The 26835-nt window shown below is 44.4% G+C and overlaps 1 pseudogene; it reads right to left on the bottom strand.

The window, feature by feature from the left end:
* Positions 1 to 10385: 10385 nt before the first annotated feature.
* LOC135549300 (phosphatidylinositol 4-phosphate 5-kinase type-1 alpha-like) lies at positions 10386 to 25211 on the bottom strand (annotated as a pseudogene).
* Between the last annotated feature and the right edge of the window lie 1624 nt (positions 25212 to 26835).

Genomic DNA, 26835 nt, shown 5'->3' with positions numbered 1-26835 from the left:
AAACAAGCAGCAATGTTTAGTTATTTTCAAAGCTTAGCACACAGTATTTTACATACAGAAGGTTTTTAAAGGGCCAAAGAGTTTGGTCTGTTTCCTGTTTTCATTCAAAAAATATTGCGATATTGGTATCGTCATGGCCCTACCAGTAATACAGAAATGCCAACTGTGTCATGCTTAGTCACAGATAAAAAAAAAATTGAAAAGACTGTGAGATCTAGTAGCCAAGTCATTGAAGGGAGAGTCCAGAGAGGAGTTCATAAGATGGGTTGAGGGGTTGAAGGTGGCATGGATGAAATTTAAGAATGCTGCTCATCTGTCTTCATCACCTGCTGTCACCGTGGGGCCGAGAAATGCTCTCTCACTCCCTACAGTCTGGCTGACAGTTCGATTTGGTCCCTCTCTCTCCCAATGCCACAAACCATTGGGAGCTTGCCTCAAGGTGCTCTCGGCTCAAGAGGCCCCAGACTGGATCAATAACCGTCATCACTTTACTGAGGCAGGGGACTGAAAAGAGGAACCAAGGGGAAGATGACTCCTGATCACATTACTACCCCCCCCCCCCTCCTCCACTGAGAGGGTGAGGTATTGTTACTGTGGTTGAGTGTCAGCAAAAATAGTGATTTCGCCTCCGTCTCTACTATCCAACTCCTCAGGGGAATAAATGGTGTGAAAGCATTCATGACAGTTGAACAAAAGGGCAGCATTTATCCTGTAAAGGCTGGGAAGGGATGGAGGAAAACAAATCTACTCCCACTATCTTGGATAGGCTGTATTGTTGGATTAGAGCATATTACAGAGGTGCTCACATGTTACCGACTGATGCTAAGCACCATTCTCTTTCTTGGTCTTAGCCTTGTAGCCAACATACAGAGTAAATGATATACTGTATGTATGCGGGTTGGGGTCAATTCCATCTCAATTCAGTCATAGGGCTCTATTTCCAGCTGGTGCTAACATGCTGACCACACCAGTGGAGCCACACCACGAGTGTTGCAAGATAAATGTACACATACATGTTATTCAATCATTGCACCCACACTGCTTGAGGCGCCAACGAGCTTCTGTGTTGCCCAGCGCTAACATAGAAGTCAGTTCTATTTGTGATGCTGAACCCGGTGCCAGTCCTGCCTCTCCCATCTCCTCATTGGTTTATAGAAGCAGATACCCACGTGCCATCTCCACGTGGTTGATTGAAAGATGAACTGAGGTCGGTAGGGTCGGTTGTGGTAATACTATGAAAGTTAGATGCCAATCACCATATAAAGTCCAAAGAAGGAAACAACCTGGAAGTAGGAGAGATGACTAGAAACAATTTGGTTGTCCGTTTTGTGTGGATTAATTGGTGGAGTAGAGGACCTTGTCCATTTCAGGTAAAATAACAACATTTGTATCCCAGGACAAATTAGCTAACAACAACAAGTTGCTAAATAGTACAAATTAGCTAGCAACTGCAAGCTAGTTAGCTAAATTGCCATAAATCTGTAATGCTTTTCAACCTGTCCCCAAATTAATGTAATTGGTTCAGAGTTTGTTTCGATATTTCAACCTGTGGTGTACTGATCACGTTTGGTGTGGGGGGACAAAATCAATTTTCGCACGATGTCCGGTCTGGGCATGGTGTAAGGCGCTGCTCTGGTCAAACTACGCAGCCTGTCCATCAGTGCAGCCTATCCAGCAGTGATGCACTGTGCCAATTTGTGCCGATGAACCTCGTGTTTAGTAACATAAAAAAAAAACATGTTTTTTTCCATTTCGTTTTATTTGATTGAAAACCATGCATAGCTTCATCTCCCCTTAATAAAGAAGGCTCTTTTTTTATCCTGCCCAATGCATTTGCCAAACAGTCAAGTCGATCAATAAAAGGGTTTTGCTCATGACACTGCATTGGAATAGGTCTAAATATTCATCACAAAAACTATTAAAAGGTGACGTTTGGACATTATTTTATCCAGCTCCTGTTATTTTATTTGGAAGTGCGTAAAGCCCCTATCCACACGTGACCATTATGCTCATGGAACGAGTGATGCGATGATGTTGGTGACCCAGTGGCAATTGCTTGTTTTCTGTTTAATTTGATTTTTTTAAACAAACCCTCTCCGTAGCCTACAATAACGAAGGCTGGTTCAACAGCAATGAGTCTGTCTTTTTTTTAAATTAGCCATTAGCTAAATCAATAAAGGGTTTTTCAATTATCTACTCGTAAGAGTGTCTTATATATTTTGGAGGTTTTTATTCAAATTAATCACAATTCCCATACCTGCATAGGCTTCTTCATTTAGCTTGTTCAAATATTCATCCCAATCCCATCTCGTCCGATTAGCCAAAGACGCGTCCTCCGAACGTATTTAAATGATTCAGTCCTATCATGCCACATCAACGGTAGATTTAGATGTCTTATTGAAAACGTGCCTCGCACATACAATGAGCCTGAGTTATTTTGTATTTCTGGAGAAGTGTAAATGTTGGCTATGTGATGACTAAAGACATTTGGCCTATGCTACATAGTCAGTTAGACCAACGTGAACTGGAAACATGCCAAACATACTGTATTTAGCAAAACTGGATGTATTTTGCTGTTACTATTTTTTGATGGAAGTTGGGAATCTTGCCCAAATGTTAGAGGGATGCCACAGACTAATCTAGTCAAAGCTTCGTCACTGCTGTTCACTGGTTCCACTTTCACAGACATAAAGGGCTGAACTATGTAAAACACCGTTCCCTGTGCGATCAGCATACTTCGCTCTACAGTCCTCTTGGTGCTTCGACACCTGCATTGCTTGCTGTTTGGGGTTTTAGGCTGGGTATCTGTACCGCACTTTGAGATATCAGCTGATGTACGAAGGGCTTTATAAATACATTTGATTTGATTTAGTTCCTACCGGTCATAAACCAGGATTACAAAATGAAACAGAAAATATAATTTCCACTATGGTTCAGGATATAAATGCAGCGAAGGCAGTCCACATGTGGTGACAGAAGGAGTGACAGTCCTGGCTCCTCTGCAAAATATACAAAATGGAGTGGCAAGAAAAAGTATGTGAATCATTTGGAAATACCTGGATTTCTGAATAAATTGGTCATAAAATGTCATCTGATCTACATCTAGGTCGCAACTATAGACAAACACAGTCGGCTTAAACTAATAACACACAAACAATTATACGCTTGGATGTCTTTATTGAACACACCATGTAAACATTCACAGTGCAAGGTGGGAAAAGTATGTTAACCCTTGGATTTAATAAATGGTTGACCCTCCTTTGGCAGCAGTAATCTCAACCAAACGTTTTCTGTAGTTGGGATCAGACCTGCACAATGGTCAGGAGGAATTTTGGACCATTCCTTTTTACAAAACTGGGATGTCTGGTACAGTGCCTTGCGAAAGTATTCGGCCCCCTTGAACTTTGCGACCTGTTGCCACATTTCAGGCTTCAAACATAAAGATATAAAACTGTATTTTTTGTGAAGAATCAACAACAAGTGGGACACAATCATGAAGTGGAACGACATTTATTGGATATTTCAAACTTTTTTAACAAATCAAAAACTGAAAAATTGGGTGTGCAAAATTATTCAGCCCCCTTAAATTAATACTTTGTAGCGCCACCTTTTGCTGTGATTACAGCTGTAAGTCGCTTGGGGTATGTCTCTCAGTTTTGCACATCGAGAGACTGAAATTTTTTCCCATTCCTCCTTGCAAAACAGCTCGAGCTCAGTGAGGTTGGATGGAGAGCATTTGTGAACAGCAGTTTTCAGTTCTTTCCACAGATTCTCGATTGGATTCAGGTCTGGACATTGACTTGGCCATTCTAATACCTGGATATGTTTATTTTTGAACCATTCCATTGTAGATTTTGCTTTATGTTTTGGATCATTGTCTTGTTGGAAGACAAATCTCCATCCCAGTCTCAGGTCTTTTGCAGACTCCATCAGGTTTTCTTCCAGAATGGTCCTGTATTTGGCTCCATCCATCTTCCCATCAATTTTAACCATCTTCCCTGTCCCTGCTGAAGAAAAGCAGGCCCAAACCATGATGCTGCCACCACCATGTTTGACAGTAGGGATGGTGTGTTGGTGTGATGAGCTGTGTTGCTTTTACGCCAAACATAACGTTTTGCATTGTTGCCAAAAAGTTCAATTTTGGTTTCATCTGACCAGAGTATCTTCTTCCACATGTTTGGTGTGTCTCCCAGGTGGCTTGTGGCAAACTTTAAACAACACTTCTTCTTATGGATATCTTTAAGAAATGGCTTTCTTCTTGCCACTCTTCCATAAAGGCCAGATTTGTGCAATATACGACTGATTGTTGTCCTATGGACAGAGTCTCCCACCTCAGCTGTAGATCTCTGCAGTTCATCCAGAGTGATCATGGGCCTCTTGGCTGCATCTCTGATCAGTCTTCTCCTTGTATGAGCTGAAAGTTTAGAGGGACGGCCAGGTCTTGGTAGATTTGCAGTGGTCTGATACTCCTTCCATTTCAATATTATCACTTGCACAGTGCTCCTTTGGCTGTTTAAAGCTTAGGAAATCTTTTTGTCTCCAAATCCGGCTTTAAACTTCTTCACAACAGTATCTCGGACCTGCCTGGTGTGTTCCTTGTTCTTCATGATGCTCTCTGCGCTTTTAACGGACCTCTGAGACTATCACAGTGCAGGTGCATTTATACGGAGACTTGATTACACACAGGTGGATTGTATTTATCATCATTAGTCATTTAGGTCAACATTGGATCATTCAGAGATCCTCACTGAACTTCTGGCGAGAGTTTGCTGCACTGAAAGTAAAGGGGCTGAATAATTTTGCACGCCCAATTTTTCAGTTTTTGATTTGTTAAAAAAGTTTGAAATATCCAATAAATGTCGTTCCACTTCATGATTGTGTCCCACTTGTTGTTGATTCTTCACAAAAAAATACAGTTTTATATCTTTATGTTTGAAGCCTGAAATGTGGCAAAAGGTCGCAAAGTTCAAGGGGGCCGAATACTTTTGCAAGGCACTATATGAACTGCTCTCTTGAGGTCATGCCACAGCATCTCAATTGGGTTGAGGTCAGGACTCTGACTGGGCCACTCCAGAAGCCGTATTTTCTTTTGTTGAAGCCATTCTGTTGATTTACTTCTGTGTTTTGGTTCATTGTCCTGTTGCATCACCCAACTTCTGTTGAACTTCAATTTAGCGGACAGATTGCCTATCATTGTCATGCAAAATGTCTTGATAAACTTGGGAATTAATTTTTACGTTGATGATAGCAAGCTGTCCAGACCCTGAGGCAGCAAAAGCAGCCCCAAACCATGATGCTCCCTCCACCATACTTTACAGTTGGGATGATGTTTTGATGTTGGTGTGCTGTGCCTTTTTTTCTCCACACATAGTGTTGTGTGTCTCCTCCAAACAACTCAACTGTAGTTTCATCTGTCCACCGAATATTTTGCCAGTAGCGCTGTGGAATATCCGGATGCACTTTTGCTAACTTCAGACGTGCAGCAATGGGTTTTTTTGGACAGCAGGTGCTTCTTCCACGGTGTCCTCCCATGTACACCATTCGGGTTTAGTGTTTTACGTATCGAAGACTCGTTGACAGAGATGTTAGCATGTTCCAGAGATTTCTGTAAATCTTCAGCTGACACTGTAGGATTCTTCTTAACCTCATTGAGCATTCTGCGCTGTGCTCTTGTAGTCATCTTTGCAAGGCGGCCACTCCTAGGGAGAGTAGCAACAGTGCTGAAATTTCTCCATTTATGGACAATTTGCCTTTCTGTGGACTGATGCACATCAAGGCTTTTAGAGATACTTTTGTAACCCTTTCCAGCTTTATGCAACTCAACCATTCTTAATTAGGTCTACTGAGATCTATTTTTTTTTGAGGCATGGTTCACATCAGGCAATGCTTCTTGTGAATAGCAAACTCAAATTTTCTAAGTGGTTTTTATAAGGCAAACCAACTCTAAACATCTCCAATCTCGTCTCATTGATTAGACTCCAGGTAAGCTGACTCCTGACTCCAATTAGCTTTTGGAGAAGTCATTGGCCTTGGGGTTCACATACTTTTTCCAACATGCACTGTGAATGTTTAAATGACATATTCAATATAGACAAGAAAAATACAATCATTTGAGTGTTGTTAGTTTAAGCACACTATGTCTGTCTATTATTGTGACTTAGATGAAGATCAGATCAAATTTGATGAACAATTTATGCATAAATCCAGGTAATTCCAAAGGGCTCACATACTTTGTCTTGCCACTGTATATGTAATTGTAATTATTATCATAAGCTGTCCTTTTTAAAGGAGTTTTGCATAGTATACAGTATCAGTCAAAAGTTTGGACACCTACTTATTCTAGGATTTTCTTTATTTGTACTATTTTCTACATTGTAGATTAATAGTGAAGACATCAAAACTATGAAATAACACATATGGAATCATGTAGTAACCAAAAAAAGTGTTAAACAAAGCAAAATATATTTTAGATTTGAGATTCTTCAAAGTAGCCACCCTTTGCCTTGATGACAGCTTTGTACACTTGGCATTCTCTCAACCAGCTTCACCTGGAATGCTTTTCCAAAAGTCTTGAAGGAGGTCCACATATGCCGAGCACTTGTTGGCTGCTTTTCCTTCAATCTGTGGTCCAACTCATCCGAAACCATCTCAATTGGGTTGAGGTTGGGTGATTGTGGAGGCCAGGTCATCTGATGCAGTACTCCATCACTCTCCTTCTTGGTAAAATAGCCCTTACACAGCCTGGAGGTGTGTTGAGTCAAAAACAAATGATAGTCCTGCTCAGCACAAAGCTCAGTCCCGCCCTCAGAACAGCCTCAATTCATTGTGGCATGGACTCCACAAGGTGTCGAAAGCGTTCCACAGGAATGCTGGTCCATGTTGACTCCAATGCTTCCCACATTTGGCTGGACTTCCTTTGGGTGGTGGACTATTCTTGATACACACAGGAAACTGTTGCGCGTGACAAACCAGGCACCATTGCATTTCTTGACACTTCTTGGCACCTACTACTATGCCCCATTAAATCTTTTGTCTTGCCCATTCACCCTCTGAATGGCACACATACACATTCCATGTCTCAGTTGTCTCAAGGCTTAAAAATCCTTAAAGTCTCCTCCCCTTTATCTACAACGATTGAAGTGGATATATCAAGTGACATGAGAAAGGGATCGCTTTCCGCGGGATTCACCTGGTCAGTAGGTGTTCTTAATGTTTTGTATACTCAATATATATATGCAATATAGCATGTACTACTATTACTGTCATGCTGTTAAATTTAAAGTTATATCTTGACATTTGTGTCTTGAAAGGTGGTTTGAAGTTTACACAACTGTCCTAACCTGGTGAGAAGTTAGCATGTTTTGGGGGCATAATCTTTGTGCATCTTTCGCTTTCTCACCAATCATTATTCACGATAAATTCATGATTATTCGTAATCATGGTAGCATCCACATGAATGTAGAAGTGTTCAGCAACATATTATATTCTTAATTACAATAGAAGTTACTCCAAAATGACACAATACATTATTTGCCATACATTTTTATTGAGCACAACAAAATCCATTAACACACCCAAAGCAAACTGCAATGGCACCCAACAAATTAGTAGAGTCACAAGCTTGATGTAGTCATTGCATGCTAGGAATATGGGACCAAACACTAAACTTTTTACTAAATTGAATATACTATAAGTAAATGTGTCCAAATAGTTATGACACCCTGAAATGAGGGGACTAGATACAGTACACAAAGTGTATTAATTTCTAAATGGATATGTATGAAAATACCCTCAAATAAAAGGTGACATTCTCGACTGTCACCTCAATTAAAAGTCCTCTCACATTTGATCTCATATTCAAAATACTGGCGTATAGAGCCAAACTAAAAGTTTTAGCTTAACTGTCCAAATAAATACATATTCATGGACATTTGTGTAGGGGTTGATACATTTCTTGAGGGGGCAAATCAAGTCTGACATTTTATTTGATGTTGGGAAAACATGTGGTAGCTCCTAAAGACAGATTAGCTTAGTATTCTCTTTTCAGAAATAGGCCTTTGCTTTCCAAAATCTATATTTTTACCGCAATTGCATTTTCAACCATAGAAATTGAATCCATAGATCGTCCGTGCCCATTCAAGTCAGGAGTTGCAGCCATCTTGAGTGTACCATACGTTTACCAGTCAAAGTGCCAGTGTTAGAGGTTCCAACACCCTTCTATGGATTCTATTTCTATGGCCGCAACGCATAAAACTGCCCAAATCGCGGCTTTCTCAACTATGCAAGACCGGAGTAATTATATAATTTGGTCAAATGTATGTACATTTATCAAAGGGTGCTGCAGCACCTTCAGCACCCCTACTTCCTGCAGATATGGTTGTACCTCTGCATAACACCATGCACTGTTTTCACAATAATATAGAAAACACAGAACAAAACATTAGTGTGTACTTTTCCATTTGATAAGGGGAAAACAACCTTATTTTACTGTAGGATGGGATCAATTGCAAGGTAGTACAATTGGGTAGTTTGTGAAAACAACATTTTTAAACAAAACATATAACTTACTTCTTCTCCGCTCACCCTCAGAGCTGTGTCTTCTTCTTCTTTGATGGATTTTCCTCCACAGAGACAGAGGAAGTTGATGAGGACGAGTCCCTGCTGCAGTCCCCTGGTTGATTCCCCCTCGCTGCTGGAGTCTCCGCCTGATTCAAGCATGTAGCCTACTGCTGGTCGGACCTTACACACAGACTAACTATTTAAAGCAGCAAATGAAATAAGTAATGTAGCGTTTGAAATCATGATACTCATAACAATACAGTCCACCTTTTAATCTTAGGACAGACTAATTCTCAATTGTAATTTAAATGTAAAAGTTAATTAAAAGATGATGTACCTCTTGGGAAAGCAAGCTGGCTTTAGAGGAAGACCTTGTCTGTCTTCCTTCAAGCTGGTTATGGTGTACAGCAGCACTTTGTTCTTGTCTTCTGCCTGTATCTCAGCTCTCAGCTTTGGATCAGCTGTGATACACATTTTAAGTCAGGACTCCCGCCCACCAGACTGCTTCTCTCTCTCTAATCAAATGGAAGTGAGGCTATTGTAGGCTCCCCATGCATTGCATAACCACAACTTGTCTACGGGGATATTTTAATGGCCATCCCCCACTTAAAAAAGGGGTTTGAATGAAATGGCAAAATCCCAGTTATTTTTCATGTTTTGCCTACATTTTGACACACTAGTATCAATATAAACCGATTCTATTGTTAAATGTGCAATCAAAATAGTCAAACAAAAAAAAAGATCCTTTCAAACGATGCTCATGTTTTAATTGCAGTTTGGATCACAACTTCAAAGTCATTTCCATTCATCATATTGACCATGCTGAATACAGCAGTAACTATAATGTACCAACGTACCATTGGCTAATAGGCAATGTAATTACTAATATTCTTTATTTTCCCTGCAGAAACTCCCAAAAAAAGAACATTCAGTGAGACATCATACTCTTGTTAAAACATTTGTCACCTAGCTAAATTCTCCGGCCATCAAAGTATCATCTTAAAATCATTAATGAAATTAGTTCCCATCAGAGCCATCATTTATTGATAGATTTGGGACATTGTGGCTTCTGCATTATGATACATTTACATGACACCACAACATTCTATTGCAGCCTAAATACAGTGCCTTGAACTTTGCGACCTTTTGCCACATTTCAGGCTTTAAACATAAAGATAACTATTTTTTTGTGAAGAATCAACAACAAGTGGGACACAATCATGAAGTGGAACGACATTTATTGGATATTTCAAACATTTTTAACAAATCAAAAACTGAATAATTGGGCGTGCAAAATTATTCAGCCCCTTTACTTTCAGTACAGCAAACTCTCTCCAGAAGTTCAGTGAGGATCTCTGAATGATCCAATGTTGACCTAAATGACTAATGATGATAATGATGGCACTGTATATGGCTCTGATTCTCATTATCTGGCTTACCCCGTTCTATTACTCATTTAACTGAAATTAAAGTTATTTTATTTTGAACATATAGGCTTAAATTTATTCTACAGCAATTTACCTAAGACTTTCCACTCGTGCTAGCAACAGGCTTGTCATCTTTTTGGCGTTTTCCGCTGCCTCTGGTGTTCATCGTGTCTGAAAAAAGACTACTGTTATTAATAGAGACATTATTTTGAACTAGATGTAATTCAGTCTGGTAGCTGTTACTTACCTTGCTTGTTGGTAAATTGGTGATTTCTTGTTCATTTGTTAGTCAAAGATTATGTATACACCTCCCAGCTAATTTGTCTCATTTTGCCTGGATTCTATAATTTCAAGTTTTGTCTTTGTCCAATCATAAGCATGCATGCTTTTGCAGAATATTTAATACAATCCTCTCATTGGGCATCTCCCTCCCTCAACGCTGTTTCCCTCTGTCACGGTCTCTGTGCTGTGTGGAACTTCTAGGTTGCTGCTGCTTCTTGGCTGGGGGAACGAAGAGGTTCTGGAGCCGGCTGTAGTGGCCCTCCGTAGGAACCCCTGGGTCCCTACTCGGCTCTTCTTCAACAGGGGCATCTTCACTGGACAGGGAGAGGGAGATTAGCTTGGGACATTAGTTTGGCATGTAAAGCTAGACAACAGTAGAAAACAAACTATCATCATGGAACAACAAATATATAATAGAAAAAGACATCCACCATACACTCTTAGACAAAAGGGCTTCAAAAGGGTTCTTTGGCTGTCCACATAGGATAACCTTTTTTGGTTCCAGATAGAACCCTTTTGGGTTCCATGTAGAACCCTCGGTGGAAAGGGTTTTACATGGAACAAAAAAGGGTTTTTCAAAGTGTTCTCCTATGGGGACAGCCAAAGCAACCTTTTAGGTTCTATATAGCACTTTTTTTTCTAAGTGTATGAATAAGAAGGGAGGGGTGAGATGACTTCTACTCTGGCTACATTCTCTTCCTTTTTCCTGAAGTGTGCACTCGTTCACTCCCCCTTATGCATTTAAAAGCTTTGGATTGGTGCAGGCATGGCTGGAAGGAGTTTCCCACCATATTCCTCACACCAGTCCATTCCTTTTAAATACATGAGGGGGAGTACACACTTTAGGAGAAGGGATGAAAATTTAAATACAGCCAGAGTGTAAAGCGTAACACCCTGACTACACAGCTCGTGTCGCGTACTCGGGCGTTGCAAAATAAATTTAGAAATCTATTTTATTCAATTATTGCACCCACACTGCTCGCGCGCGTCAACGATCGTCTGCGTTGCCAAGGGCTAAAATAGAAGTCAGTTCTATTTTTGACGCAGATCGCGCTGCAAGTCCTGCGTCTCCCATCTCCTCATTGGTTTATAGAAGCAGATACCCACGGGCTATCTACTCATTGGTTATACCCACGTGGGTGATTGAAAGACAAACTTTGTTGTTGATCGTCGTGGTAATACTATGAAAGTTTAGATGCCAATCACCATATAAGTTCAAAGAAGAAAAAGCCTGGAAGGAGGAGAGATGACTAGAAACGATTCAGTTGACCATTTTATGTGGATTAATTGTCAGAGTAGAGGACCTTGTGCATTTCAGGTAAAATAATAACTCAATGTTTATATCCCAGGACAAATTAGCTAGCAACAGTACGCTAGCTAAATAGGACAAATTAGCTAGCAAGTGCAAGCTAGCTACCTAAATTGCCATAAATGTTTTACGCTTTTCGACCTGTCCCCAAATTAATGTAATTGGTTCAGAGTTTGTTTTGATATTTTAACCTGCTTGTCATGATCACGTTTGGTGTAGGGGGACAAAATCAATGTATGCACGATGGCGCACGAACGCAGACGGTTTGGGTTCCGTGTAAAGCAAAAGGTTTCAAAGAATAACATTCAAGCATTTATGTGGATTCTTTTTAAAGATAGTATTGCAGATGAACAGCTGAAAGCGGTCTGAGTAGAAGCCTGGTCGGTGCACTAACACTGTATTCTGGGAGAAGAGCGAGGGTTTCAAGTCACACTAATGTACAGTAGTGCATACACTTATGTAGAATATACACGAATATTCACCCTAACATGCTGGCCACACCGCTCGCGTAGCATTCGCAAAATAAATTTGAACACGTTATTGCACCCACACTGCTCGTGCGCGCCAAAGAGCGTCTGTGTGGCCAAGCGCTAAAATAGAAGTCAGTTCTATTTCTGATGCTGAACACAGTGCAAGTCCTGCGTCTCTCATCTCCTCATTGGTTTATAAAAGCAAATACCCACGTGCCATCTCCTCATTGGTTATACCCAGATGGGTGATTGAAGTTTGGTCGGTCGTCGTAGTAACTATGAAAGTTAGATGCCAATCGCCATATAAAGTCCAAAAAAGAAAAAGCCTGGAAGGAGGAGAGATGACTAGAAACAATTCGGTTGACTGGTTTACATGTGGATTAATTGCCAGAGTAGAGGACCTTGTGCATTTTAGGTAAAATAATAACTCAACGTTCATATCCCAAAACAAATTAGCGAGTAACAGCAAGCTAGCTAGCTAAATTGTCTTAAATGTTTAATGCTTTTTGTCCCCAAATTAATATAATTGGTTCAGAGTTTGTATTTTAACCTGCGTGTCGTGATAGCGTTTGTTGTGGGGGGGACAAAATCAATTTGCGCACAATGGGTCACGCACGTGCGTGGCCGGTTTGGGTATGGTGTAATACCATGATAAAGGAGGTCCCCATAGTTGTCTGATGTCTTACCCCGTTGTTGACCAGAGCTTTCCACGAGTGATCGTTCTTCTTCGCAAACTTGAGTAAAAACACAGGACATGGGTTACCACGGACCTACAGTAATGTATTCACAGTTTCACATAGCATACCCCATCAGACACACAAACACAGACAAAACTTCCAATAGACCTTCATGTACAATCAGAGCAGTGGTTACCTGTAGGACTGCAGAATGTTGATTATGCCGATATAGACTAGCATCCTCTCCCTCTTGGACTTCCATGTCGGGATACCCCCCATGCTGCAAAAACATACAGGGACAACCTCCTATATTATGGACCAACACACATTTTCCTCAACTGGACAGATCAGCTTTCAAATTCTACTACACTAAATATTCAAACAACTGAACAAACTAGCTGGACTGAGAAGTGTGCGGACTGCAAAGTGGATACTTACTGGTCCTCAGTGTCCAGTGCACCCAGAGCCGTTTGCCTCTCCCTGGATGGTATCAATGGTGGTGGAATAGAAGGAACTCTGGCCCCTCTGGTGTGCTGCCCCCCTGCCTCCTCTCCAGCCAGCTCCCGAGCCACCTGCCTGCTCCAGGTTGTGGATCCCCACCAGCAGGCTGTAGTCCATGATCTCAAAGCTCTGCAGCAGCTACAGGAAGAGCAGAGGGACAATATGCAGGGGTCAGAGAAACAGTTAAGAGGGGATGGAGGAGTACACCAGGGAAAATGTGTGAAATACCGTAGGCTTGGTGTAGCATTTACAGGCTGTACTCCATGATCTTAAAGCTCTGCAGCAGCTATGGAGGACGAAGGGACAAAGGAGTCAGGACTCAAGAGACAAACTGAGTACCAATTTAGGATCAGTTTAGCCTTTTAGATTACAAAGAAGAAGACAGGGGAGGACGATTGCCCCCTCTCATTTGAGCCAAGAAGTTCAAAGCTGACCGCGGTACTGCAGGCATTGTTTTCAGAAAACAGGATCCCTCATTATGGTGAATGGGAAAATGTCAATCTTCGTGTAAATAAAAATAAAATCGAAGACAATCATGGTACCAATAATTGCTTCTATTACACCTGATGTTCGGTACCAGTCAAAAGTTTGAACACACCTACTCATTCTGTCAGGCCCTGATCTATTTTACGTGTCTTTGTGCTTGTCTCCACCCTCCCCAGGTGTCGCACATCTTCCCCATTATCCCCTGTGTATTTATACCGGTGTTCTCTGTCTGTTGTCAGTTAATTTTCTTCATAGAACCTAACAGGGTTTTGTTTCCTTGCTCCCGTCTGTTCCTTTTGGGTTTGTTGCACACTTTTTTGGTTACTACATGATTTCATGTGTTATTATATAGTTTGGATGTCTTCACTATTGTTCTACAATGTAGAAAATAGTAAAAATAAAGAAAAACCCTGGAATGAGTAGGCGTGTCCAAACTTTTGACTTGTACTGTATGTCCTTGAACCAATTTATTTTAAATGGGGGGGGTTAGCCGTCAACTTGAGATACTCAATGAAAGCTAGCACTGAGCTAGACTGCAACATCACTTCCTGGCCTTGCTCAAACTGCGTATGTTATGTCTCCATGAGGCACCATCTTAACTGACTTCCTTGGCTTCAAATGCTATTGAAATGCTGTCCTTCACATAGGAATGAATGGTGTCAGGTGATTGATGGCTTTGTCCATTCATATACAGTCATTGGAATAAGATTATATGGACAGGGGGATCTGACTCTAAATCTGCACTGTTATTCTAAGACACTTGATACATACGGCCCCTGGACTGAGACAAACAGACAAGTGGTGGTGAAGTATCTCAGGGAAGATAAGAGAAATTAAGTAGGGTTAGTGTATAGCGCATGTACCAATGGTAGGGGACCAAGTTCAAGTCAACTCCACTACAATATTGACATACAAAATGATATGTGATGAACATATGTTATCACAATCATTAAAGTAACAATCAGGTGAAAATCTACATTTTAAAAGTGCATATTCTGTAAACTCATACCCAAATAATGTTGTTGACTCATCCTATACTCATATTTGAGGCCAAAGCATAAGTTAGAGAAAAAAAAAAAAAAAAAAACACCTTTAACTGGTATCTCAAACAGACTGTTTCAGAAATGCTTGCTATTCCTTCATAGAACATCAGGTCATGTTGGCTCATTGGCTGAGCTGGCAAATGACAGGTATATACCCACACCATTCTGCTGTTGGGTTACGCCCACACCATTCCAAAACAGAAAAGCTGCTTTTTAACATAATAAACCATTTTAGAAGGAAAACTATTGCACTTAATTGTAATTTTTAGGTCATTTTTCATAGAAATCTGAAAACACTGGATTGTTACTTTAAAAATGTATGGCACTTCTCAGCAACATTTCCACCCCATAAAAAATGATCTATAGGTCCTGGTCAAAAGTTGTGCAATATTTAGGGAATAGGTGCCATTTGGGACGCAACCACTCTTCCTCACCAGGCAGTCTCTCTTGATGGTCTCTTTTAACAGGCAGTCTCTCTTGATGGTCTCCCTCACCAGGCAGTCTCTCTTGATGGTCTCCCTCACCAAGCAGCCTCTCTTCTTGGTCTCTCTCACCAGGCAGTCTCTTGATGGTCTCCCTCACCAGGCAGTCTCTCTTTATGGTCTCCCTCACCAGGCAGTCTCTCTTGATGGTCTCCCTCACCAGGCAGTCTCTCTTGATGGTCTCCCTCGCCAGGCGGTCTCTCTTAATGGTCTCCCTCACCAGGCAGCCTCTCTTCTTGGTCTCCCTCGCCAGGCAGCCTTTCTTCTTAGTCTCCCTCACCAGGCAGTCTCTCTTGATGGTCTCCCTCCCCAAGCAGTTTCTCTTGATGGTCTCCCTCGCCAGGCAGCCTTTCTTCTTAGTCTCCCTCACCAGGCAGTCTCTCTTGATGGTCTCCCTCCCCAAGCAGTTTCTCTTGATGGTCTCCCTCGCCAGGCAGTCTCTCTTGATGGTCTCCCTCGCCAGGCGGTCTCTCTTAATGGTCTCCCTCACCAGGCAGCCTCTCTTCTTGGTCTCCCTCACCAGGCAGCCTTTCTTCTTAGTCTCCCTCACCAGGCAGTCTCTCTTGATGGTCTCCCTCCCCAAGCAGTTTCTCTTGATGGTCTCCCTCGCCAGGCAGCCTTTCTTCTTAGTCTCCCTCACCAGGCAGTCTCTCTTGATGGTCTCCCTCCCCAAGCAGTTTCTCTTGATGGTCTCCCTCACCAGGCAGCCTCTCTTCTTGGTCTCCCTCACCAGGCAGTCTCTCTTGATGGCCTCCCTCACCAGGAAGTCTCTTGATGGTCTCCCTCGCCAGGCAGTCTCTCTTGATGGTCTGCCTCGCCAGGCAGTCTCTCTTGATGGTCTGCCTCACCAGGCAGTCTCTCTTGTTGGTCTACTCACCAGGCAGTCTCTCTTGATGGTCTCCCTTGCCAGGCAGTCTCTCTTGATGGTCTCCCTCACCAGGCAGTCTCTCTTGATGGTCTCCCTCACCAGGCAGCCTCTCTTCTTGGTCTCTCTCACCAGGCAACCTCTCTTCTTGGTCTCCCTCACCAGACAGCCTTTCTTCTTAGTCTCCCTCCCCAAGCAGTTTCTCTTGATGGTCTCCCTCACCAGGCAGTCTCTCTTGATGGTCTGCCTCGCCAGGCAGTCTCTCTTGATGGTCTGCCTCACCAGGCAGTCTCTCTTGTTGGTCTACTCACCAGGCAGTCTCTCTTGATGGTCTCCCTCCCCAAGCAGTTTCTCTTGATGGTCTCCCTCACCAGGCAGCCTCTCTTCTTGGTCTCCCTCACCAGGCAGTCTCTCTTGATGGCCTCCCTCACCAGGAAGTCTCTTGATGGTCTCCCTCGCCAGGCAGTCTCTCTTGATGGTCTGCCTCGCCAGGCAGTCTCTCTTGATGGTCTGCCTCACCAGGCAGTCTCTCTTGTTGGTCTACTCACCAGGCAGTCTCTCTTGATGGTCTCCCTTGCCAGGCAGTCTCTCTTGATAGTCTCCCTCACCAGGCAGTCTCTCTTGATGGTCTCCCTCACCAGGCAGCCTCTCTTCTTGGTCTCCCTCACCAGACAGCCTTTCTTCTTAGTCTCCCTCCCCAAGCAGTTTCTCTTGATGGTCTCCCTCACCAGGCAGTCTCTCTTGATGGTCTGCCTCGCCAGGCAGTCTCTCTTGATGGTCTGCCTCACCAGGCAGTCTCTCTTGTTGGTCTACTCACCAGGCAGTCTCTCTTGATGGTCTCCCTTGCCAGGCAGTCTCTCTTGATGGTCTCCCTCACCAGGCAGCCTCTCTTCTTGGTCTCCCTCGCCAGGAAGTCTCTCTTAATGGTCTCCCTCACCAGGCAGCCTCTCTTCTTGGTCTCTCTCACCAGGCAGTCTCTCTTGATGGTCTCCCTCACCAGGCAGTCTCTCTTGATGGTCTCCCTCACCAGGAAGTCTCTTGATCGTCTCCCTCACCAGGAAGTCTCTTGATCGTCTCCCTCACCAGGCAGCCTCTCTTCTTGGTCTCCCTCACCAGGCAGTCTCTCTTGATGGTCTCACCAGGCAGTCTCTCTTGATGGTCTACTGGTCTCCCTCCCCAGGCAGTCTCTCTTGATGGTCTCCCTCACCAGGCAGTCTCTCTTGATGGTCTCCCTCACCAGGCAGTCTCTCTTGGTCTCCCTCATGGTCTCCTCACCAGGCAGTCTCTCTTGATGGTCTGCCTCACCAGGCCTCTCTTGATGGTCTCCTCACCAGTCTCTCTTGATGGTCTCCCTTGCCAGGCAGTCTCTCTTGATGGTCTCCTCTCTGATGGTCTCCTCACCAGGCAGTCTCTCTTGATGGTCTCCCTCACCAGGAAGTCTCTCTTGATGGTCTCCCTCCAGGCAGTCTCTCTTGATGGTCTGCCTCAGGCAGTCTCTCTTGATGGTCTCCTCACCAGGCAGTCTCTCTTGATGGTCCCCTTGCCAGGCAGTCTCTCTTGATGGTCTGCCTCCCCAGGCAGTCTCTCTTGATGGTCTCCCTCCCCAGGCAGTCTCTCTTGATGGTCTCCTCACCAGGCAGTCTCTCTTGATGGTCTCCAGGCAGTCTCTCTTGATGGTCTGCCTCTCTCTTGATGGTCTACACCAGGCAGTCTCTCTTGATGGTCTCCCTCACCAGGCAGTCTCTTGATGGTCTTCACCAGGCAGTCTCTCTTGATGGTCTGCCTCACCAGGCAGTCTCTCTTGATGGTCTCCCTCCCCAGGCAGTCTCTCTTGATGGTCTCCCTCCCCAGGCAGTCTCTCTTGATGGTCTCCCTCCCCAGGCAGTCTCTCTTGATGGTCTCCTCCCCAGGCAGTCTCTCTTGATGGTCTCCTCACCAGGCAGTCTCTCTTGATGGTCTACTCACCAGGCATGTCTCTCTTGATGGTCTCCTTGCTCACCAGGCATGTCTCTCTTGATGGTCTCCCTCGCCAGGCAGTGTCTCTTGATGGTCTCCCTCCCAGGCAGTCTCTCTTGATGGTCTACTCACCAGGCAGTCTCTCTTGATGGTCTCCCTTGCCAGGATGTCTCTCTTGATGGTCTCCTCGCCAGGAGTCTCTCTTGATGGTCTGCCTCACCAGGATGGTCTCCCTCTTCTCTCTTGATGGTCTCCCTCCCCAGGCAGTCTCTCTTGATGGTCTCCCTCGCCAGGATGTCCTCTGAGGTCTCTCTTGATGGTCTCCCCAGGCAGTCTCTCTTGATGGTCTCCCTCTCTTGATGGTCTCCCCGGGATGTCTCTTGATGGTCTCCTCGCCAGGCAGTCTCCTTGATGGTCTGGCCTCTTGATGGTCTCCCTTGCCAGGCAGTCTCTCTTGATGGTCTGCCTCGCCAGGCAGTCTCTCTTGATGTCTCTCTTGATGGTCTCCCTCACCAGTCTCTCTTGATGGTCTCCCTCACCAGGCAGTCTCTCTTGATGGTCTCCCTCGCCAGGCAGTCTCTCTTGATGGTCTACTCACCAGGCAGTCTCTCTTGATGGTCTCCCTTGCCAGGCAGTCTCTCTTGATGGTCTGCCTCACCAGGCAGTCTCTCTTGATGGTCTCCCTCCCCAGGCAGCCTCTCTTCTTGGTCTCCCTCCCCAGGCAGTCTCTCTTGATGGTCTCCCTCCCCAGGCAGTCTCTCTTGATGGTCTCCCTCCCCAGGCAGTCTCTCTTGATGGTCTCCCTCACCAGGCCAGGATGGTCTCCTCACCAGCCTCTCTTGATGTCTCTCTTGATGGTCTCCTCGCCAGGATGTCTCTCTTGATGGTCTCCCTCGCCAGGATGTCTCTCTTGATGGTCTCCCTCCCCAGGCAGTCTCTCTTGATGGTCTCCCTCCCCAGGCAGTCTCTCTTGATGGTCTCCCTCGCCAGGATGTCTCTCTTGATGGTCTCCCTCGCCAGGATGTCTCTCTTGATGGTCTCCCTCGCCAGGATGTCTCTCTTGATGGTCTCCCTCCCCAGGCAGTCTCTCTTGATGGTCTCCCTCCCCAGGCAGTCTCTCTTGATGGTCTCCCTCTGTCTCTCTTGATGGTCTCCCTCGCCAGGATGTCTCTCTTGATGGTCTCCCTCGCCAGGATGTCTCTCTTGATGGTCTCCCTCGCCAGGATGTCTCTCTTGATGGTCTCCCTGTCTCTCTTGATGGTCTCCCTCGCCAGGATGATGGTCTCCCTCTGGTCTCCTCTGTCTCTTGATGGTCTCCCTCGTCTCTCTTGATGGTCTACTCACAAGGCAGTCTCTCTTGATGGTCTCCCTCGCCAGGCAGTCTCTCTTGATGGTCTGCCTCGCCAGGCAGTCTCTCTTGATGGTCTGCCTCGCCAGGCAGTCTCTCTTGATGGTCTGCCTCACCAGGCAGTCTCTCTTGATGGTCTTGCTCAGGGCATTGTAGCTGTCTGGCTCCAGCATCATTCCATCAGGCAGGTACTGGATGAAGTCCAGGACTTTGAAGGTGGGCACGGCCTTGTCCCGCTCCTTAGCTGAGGCCCGTCTCTTATAGGTAGAGCCCTTCAGGTCGTACTTGAAGTGCATGCACGCAGAGGCACGTTGTTCATGACAGTGATACAGATGTTCTTGCCCCCCGCCTGGACGCAGTACAGACCATAAAACAAGGTTCTCTTATTCTGGTGTAGGTTCTAGAGAGGAGGAGGGGAAACGAGAGGGTGTAAGTATATCAATCAAATCCACTTTAGAACTGGTCTATTAGTGTAGAACAAAACATAGTGAATAAACCAGGAAGACAGTGAAGCCAAAGCTTGAATTGAGTAACGGGATTAACTTGGTAACTCAAAACACAAAACATAAAGTACACATTGGATCAAAAAAATGCACACACTAGCTAACAAACTCTCTCTCTTACCACGAAGTAGCCAGGCAGTAGTTATTGTAAGAACTCAGCCTCTTTGTGATGCACAGTCTTAATGAGGAACTGGTCATCGCTGGAGACAGAACTGAGATCCACTGGGTTCAGAGTTGGACAGCTCAATCAGTTCCTCATCACACAGAGAGTACTGGAACCAAAACAGTGATTAATTACACAGTATTTAAATAGACCATTCCACCTCCTGCATTCACATTCCCATCAATGATTTCTCCATTGATATAATTTATACTCCACTGTTGTTTTAATGTATTTGGAAAAGGCCACAGGATGATTTTTCAATACCGCCAATACTATTTCATTGATGTTTTTCAATACATTTTGAATACTGTTGCTACTTTAAGCTAATACCTGTAGTCAACTTGAGCAATACATCAGGAGATAAAGCAGATTGCGTTCTTCGTTTCAACTGTCACATTATTTGATATTATGAAGCTTACAGTAGTTCCCCAGAACAGCTGAGCCAGTCAGGTGTTTGTTTGTAAATGGCACAATGGGAGAAAGCGAGCTGGTGAGTCCATGGCGTTGTATATCTATCAGCGAGTCTCTGTTGTGCAGTGCACATGAGGTGAGGAAATTATGCAATTCACTACTAAATGTTTCCCATCAGATATCTTATATAGGCTTTCTGCCAGAAGTCAAAGCGCTCTGGATGAGTAATCTGTACAGCTGCCATTTTTTCCCTGTGCTTCCTACTAGCGGTTTTTTCTTTCTCTGTTCTCCCATCTGCTCCATGTACACGTTCCAGAAAAGAATCCATCAAAATGTTGTTCCTTTGCACAATTTCTCTCGTTCACTTCCGCTTGTAAATGTGCACACACAGTGAAAATGACATTCGGTAGCGACTAGTTATACTTTATGAGCAGGATTTGCCTGTCATTGCTATTAGTTTATGTTCATTTTCACTCATTAGCATTTAACTAACAGCATCCATGTGATTTTGTTATTAGTTTGTGCTAATTCTGTTAGCATTCTGGTAATAGAGGCCCAATGGGCTTTTCTTGTATTTTTAGACCCCCCTTATGCGGGTAGTACCGGAAATCCCGGAATGAGAGAAAAACAGTATGACATGAAAATCTGGATACCGGCAAAGCCCACATTCTACACTTGTTCAGAATGCAATATTGACATAAAAACATAATAGAAACCCATACAAGTTTGCTTCTGAGAATATCTCCCACTCCCTCTATACCTCCCTCTCCATCAACCAACCAACCAACCACACACACACACCTGGGGAAAGAGATTCTCTCCACATCTTCAAAGTCCTTGAATAGTACATCTCTCTTTTGCCTCTGGCACAGGCTGCCAAATGTGTGGATGATGCCCAACTGGATGGCACATTTCAGGGCAGATGAGGTGGTCTGGAGGAGGGCAGAGCAGAGAAAGAGAGCAAGATGGAGGAGGTGAATAAAGAGTAAAGAGAAATAAAGAGAAAGTATTCAGCAAGTGCAAAATATAGTAACACCCAATCTAAAAGATGATTAACAACAGATCAAAGGGTACAGAGAATGTATATGTACATATGTGAGGGATAAAATGTTGAGTGCATATTTCATTTAAAAAAAATCACATTTGGCCTCCCACAATGAATACAAAATTGTTTGACGTATTTGGCCGACTGTTGGTCCACACAGAACTGGCCGAGGCAAAGCCAGCAGTGCCAAACAGTTGCTGCAAAGGGCCCAGAATCATCTGCTATCTGGGCAGGTTGAACATATGTATATATTAAATGGATACTTCAGGAATTATCTACTTCCCCAGTCAGATAAACTTGGGGATAACATCTTTAAGTCTCTGTGTCCAATATGAAGGAAGTTAGAGGTAGTTTTGCGAGCCAATGCTAACTAGTGTTAACGAAATGACAAAGTCTATGGGTATCTACTAGAATACCAGCAGAATACCATAGACTTCTACTAGAATACCATAGACTTCCAGTCATTGTGCTGACATAAGTTAGCATTGGCTCATTAAATTAAATGTAACTTCCTTCAAACTTGACACAGAGACATAAAAATGGTATCCACAAGTTCATCTAACTCTGGAGAAGTAGATAAAAGGCCTCATTGTCAAAATCCTGAAGTATCCCTTTAAACTCAGAGGAGGAGTGCTCTCAAATCGTAGCAAAATGCAACGGAAAACAAATGTGTTTATTCAACAAATTCAGGTAGGTCCCTCCCTGTTCCGTCCCACTTGGTTCCTAGTGAACCAAGATAAAATCACATAAACATTCCTGTCAGAATGCTCTTGTTTGTACAACAAGTCTCTCTTAGGTTTCAATTAGGGTCACACATGCTAAGGAAAACCCAAAGACACTTGGGAGTTGAAATACAACACATTTTTGATTTGCAGGAAGGGGAATGAAATTATTATTTTGAATGATCTATACCCTGTAATAATGTGATTGGATTCCTGTGAATGGCTATCTGCAAGTGCTGACTATTCATCAAGCACTAGTTACCCTGCGTGAAGTGAAGGGTAGGCTCCTCAATCACCAATTTTGAAGTCTGTGAAAAAAGAGGGAACAGGTTAAATTATACATCAAATTATACAAATTCTCCCTATAAGATCAGGTGAGATTTGGTTAATAATGTGATTGGTTACCTGCATGTTTAACAATGCCAGGTCTCTCACCAGAACCCTCGCAGTATGGATGAGGTAGTTGACTGGTTTGGGCTTGGAGAAGAGGGAATATGTTTACAGATATTTTCATTGTTGTTTTATAGAAAACGAGTGACTTGATGTGTAATATCCTCTAAAGACTAAAGAGTATCAGAATGGATAGACTCATGGAGATAGGAACACACAAGGTTCCAGACCAAGGGATTAAAGCCAGACAGGGCAACTAACCAACCTTTTTAACCACATACTAAGAAACAAGACAGGATCGATTTAAGTCAGTTTGAATGATAGATTGTTTTTGAACCAATCCTGCTAACAAAGCAGTATTATTATAGCATTGGTGCCAGTCTGTTTCAGCTCTCTGCCATCTCCTTATAGGATTGCCATGCCAATATCATATTGCCACGATTAAATTGGCAAGAGCAGAACAGACTGGTACCCAGACTATTGATAAGCCTATTCTTACCTGAACAAGGACTGGGTCTTCCTGGCGCAGGGTGGGCTCATGATCTTTATGAATAAAACCATTTCAAGGATTATTTTCTTTAAGTTTAACAGGTTGGTTTCAAAGCGCATGTTTGTTGTTATTAATGGCATCTGGGCTACATTGAACAAAGTATCAAGTCTCCTCTGGACTTACTGGGAATCATATCTATTTTATGTCCCAAATGGCAACCTATTCCCTATGTAGTGCACAAGGCTACTTTTGACCAACGCCCTGGTCAAAAGTAGTGTACTAAATAGGGAATAGGGTGTCATTTGGGACAAACTAAGTGTCCGTCCAGACTTAATATGTAATACTGCTATCTGGACATTGTAAACTCTATAAACTTACTGTCCTCAACCGTGACACGGGCCACACTCCCCAAGGTGGCCTGTCGATCCTCGCCAACGCCGTGATATTTCCAATACAAGTTGACTGCTGAACCATTCACAAGCATCAAACAAGCTGCACACAGAAGCGTCCGCTTGCAGATCAATCTCAGTGGGTTCACTGTCAAAAAACGACTGAACATAGCCCTACTCATTATCACCCTTAATACTGCAGTGATTTTGACACTTATTTCTTAGAATTACAGGGTTTTCTGGGGAACCAAATATATGACTAATTATTCCATATGTGGTTGCTTGCTGCCACAATGGGATAAAAAATATTTACCAAACTGATTAAAAAACACAAACAGTGAAGTCAATTAAATTGAATTTCGGGCGTGATAGTTTATACAATTGTGAACTATGAAGCATGGTTGAGAGAATGGTAGCCTAACAGCAGAGACATAACTATTTGTGGAACAATCTTTAAAATTCTTAAATGTGACCTTTTGGTGCCTCTAAATCTAGGGCAATTCAGAAAGCTGATTGAGGACCTTAACTGATTGTTTTCTTTATTTTTTTTATGACTGTCTGTGTTTTCCTTCTTATTGCATTTTGTGTGTGTGTTTCTGTAATTCAGGGCTCATCTGTAAAAAAGACATTGTGCTCCCTGATAAATATAAAGGTTAAATCTGGCTTAAATCAACAAAGATATTTTACTTTACCCAGAGGCCAAATCTGAGGGGGCTGGTACAGAAAGCATACAGATTACATCACATACATAGTTATATACGAACTGACTAAATCGATTTATCAATAAATTCAGGAACCTGCTCATCTGAAAGTGCTTGATGTCTTCTGTATCATACTATCACGTTTCAGGTAAGGCCCAGATGCAGACAGTGTCAAAGTAACAAAAGTAATCCAGATAGGGTGCAAACAAGAGACAAAGGGCTGTGAGACATGGGTTTAATTCTGGAAACATGAAAAGTGGGATGTACAACAGAAGACGAACAGCAGAGGGGCTAATGACCTTGGAGATGGGGAAAGGGGGAAGATCAACCGGGGGAAGATTTTGCAGGATTACAACCGGAGGGGCAGATCACAGGTGGGCAGCCATACCTTCTGCCCGAGACGATACCAGGGAGTCAGGGTCCGGTGGCGATCCACTTGTCGTTGATATGAGAAGGGCTGACCGGGCTCTCTTTCAGGTACGACGACAGCAGCGGACAAACATCTGGGCCAAAGGTATGCCGACCTCTTCCTCCTGCTCAGGGAAGAGCGGGGACTGATAGCCCAGGGAACACTCAAAGGGAAATAGACCCGTGGCAGAGCAAGGAAGGGTGATGTGGGTGTATTCGACCCATACTAGTTGCTGGCTCCGGGTGGTGGGGTTGGCGGAGACCAGGCAGCACAGAGTCGTCTCCAGGTCTTGGTTGGCTTGCTCCAATTGGCCATTGGACTGGGGGTGGAACCCGGAAGACAGGCTGGCCGACGACCCAATGAGTGTGCAGAACGCCTTCCAGAACCATGACGAGAACTGAGGACCCCAGTTGGAGACCATGTCCACTGACAGTCCATGGATCCGGAAGACGTGAAGCACAATTAGCTGGGCCGTCTCTTTGGCTGAGGGTAGCTTGGGGAGAGGAATGAAGTGGGCGGCTTTGGAAAACCGATCCACTACAGTCAGGATGGCAGTGTTGCAATAAGGCAAGGGAAGACCCATGACAAAGAAGAGACCAGAACCGGTGAGGGACAGGCAGAGGTTGAAGGAGACCAGCTAGAGCTTGCCAGGGAGTCTTGTCCTTTTCACAGATCGTGGATGCGGCGACGAACGCAGAGACGTCAGGAACCATGGTAGGCCACAACAATCTTTGTCGCTTAAAGGCCAGGGCCCACCGCCTGGGTGGCAGGCAAGACTGGAGGAGTGGGCCCACTCCAGGACCGAGGAGCGGACCGCGTCAGGAACGAACATCCGGTTATCTGGGCCCCCCGGGGTTCGGCTGGGATCGCTGCACCTGACGAACCTGCTTCCCTATACCTCAGGTGAGATATTCCAATTTCTTGTGGTCGGTCCACACAACGAACGGATGTTCTGCCCCTTCCAGCCAGTGCCTCCACTCCAACGCCATCTTCACCGTGAGAAGCTCAAGATTTCCCACGTCTTAGTTCCTCTCCGTGGCATTGGGGCGGTGGGAGAAGGCGGTGCAAGGATGTAACTTGAGGTCCAGGGCAGAACGCGGGGACAGGATAGCCCTCACTCCGACATCCGAAGTGTCGGCCTCCATCATAAACTGGTGGGACGCGTCAGGATGAACCAAGATGGGAGCTGTGGTGAAGCGGTATTTGAGATCCCGGAACGCCCGGTCAGCAGCTGGGGACTACGTGAACAGAACCTTGGGAGAGGTGAGTGCAGACGGGGAGGAAGCCAGGGTGCTGTAACCCCGGAAAAAGCGCAGATAAAATTTGCCGAATACCAGGAAACGTTGCAGCTGCACCCTGGACGTAGGCTGGGGCCAATCCACCACCTTTCCGGGATACATCTGTACACTCCCTGCAGCGATGATGTAATCCAGAATGGGGATGGCGGAATGATGGAATTCGCACTTCTCCTCTTTTACAAAAAGCTGGTTCACCAGGAGGCATTGGAGAACCTGTCAGATGTGGAGAACGTGTTCTTGGCGGAACAGGAGAAGACGAGGATGTCATCAAGGTAGACGAAGACGAACCGGTTCAACATGTCGCGGAGAACATCATTAACCAGAGCCTGAAATACAGTGGGGGTCTTGGTAAGACCAAATGGCATGACCAGACGCTTTTAGTGACCGCTGGCCGTGTTGAATGCAGTCTTCCACTCGTCCCCTTCTAGGGCGTCAACAAAACTAAGGAGATGGTTGTGGACTTCAGGAAACAGCAGAGGGAAAACCCCCTATCCACATCGATGGAACAGTAGTGGAGAGGGTAGTAAGTTTTAAGTTCCTCGGCATACACATCACAGACAAACTGAATTGGTCTACTCACACAGACAGCATCGTGAAGAAGGCGCAGCAGCATCACAGACAAACTGAATTGGTCTACTCACACAGACAGCATCGTGAAGAAGGCGCAGCAGCGCCTCTTCAACCTCAGGAGGCTGAAGAAATTCGGCTTGTCACCAAAAGCACTCACAAACTTCTACAGATGCACAATCGAGAGCATCCTGGCGGGCTGTATCACCGCCTGGTACGGCAACTGCTCCGCCCACAACCGTAAGGCTCTCCAGAAGGTAGTGAGGTCTGCAGAACGCATCACCGGGGGCAAACTACCTGCCCTTCAGGACACCTACACCACCCGATGTTACAGGAAGGCCA

The sequence above is a fragment of the Oncorhynchus masou genome, chromosome 12 (assembly GCF_036934945.1).
Source record: "Oncorhynchus masou masou isolate Uvic2021 chromosome 12, UVic_Omas_1.1, whole genome shotgun sequence".
Classification (NCBI taxonomy): Eukaryota; Metazoa; Chordata; class Actinopteri; order Salmoniformes; family Salmonidae; genus Oncorhynchus; species Oncorhynchus masou.
The sequence above is the reverse complement of the archived record's forward strand: the minus strand, read 5'-3'. Positions and strand labels throughout refer to the sequence as shown.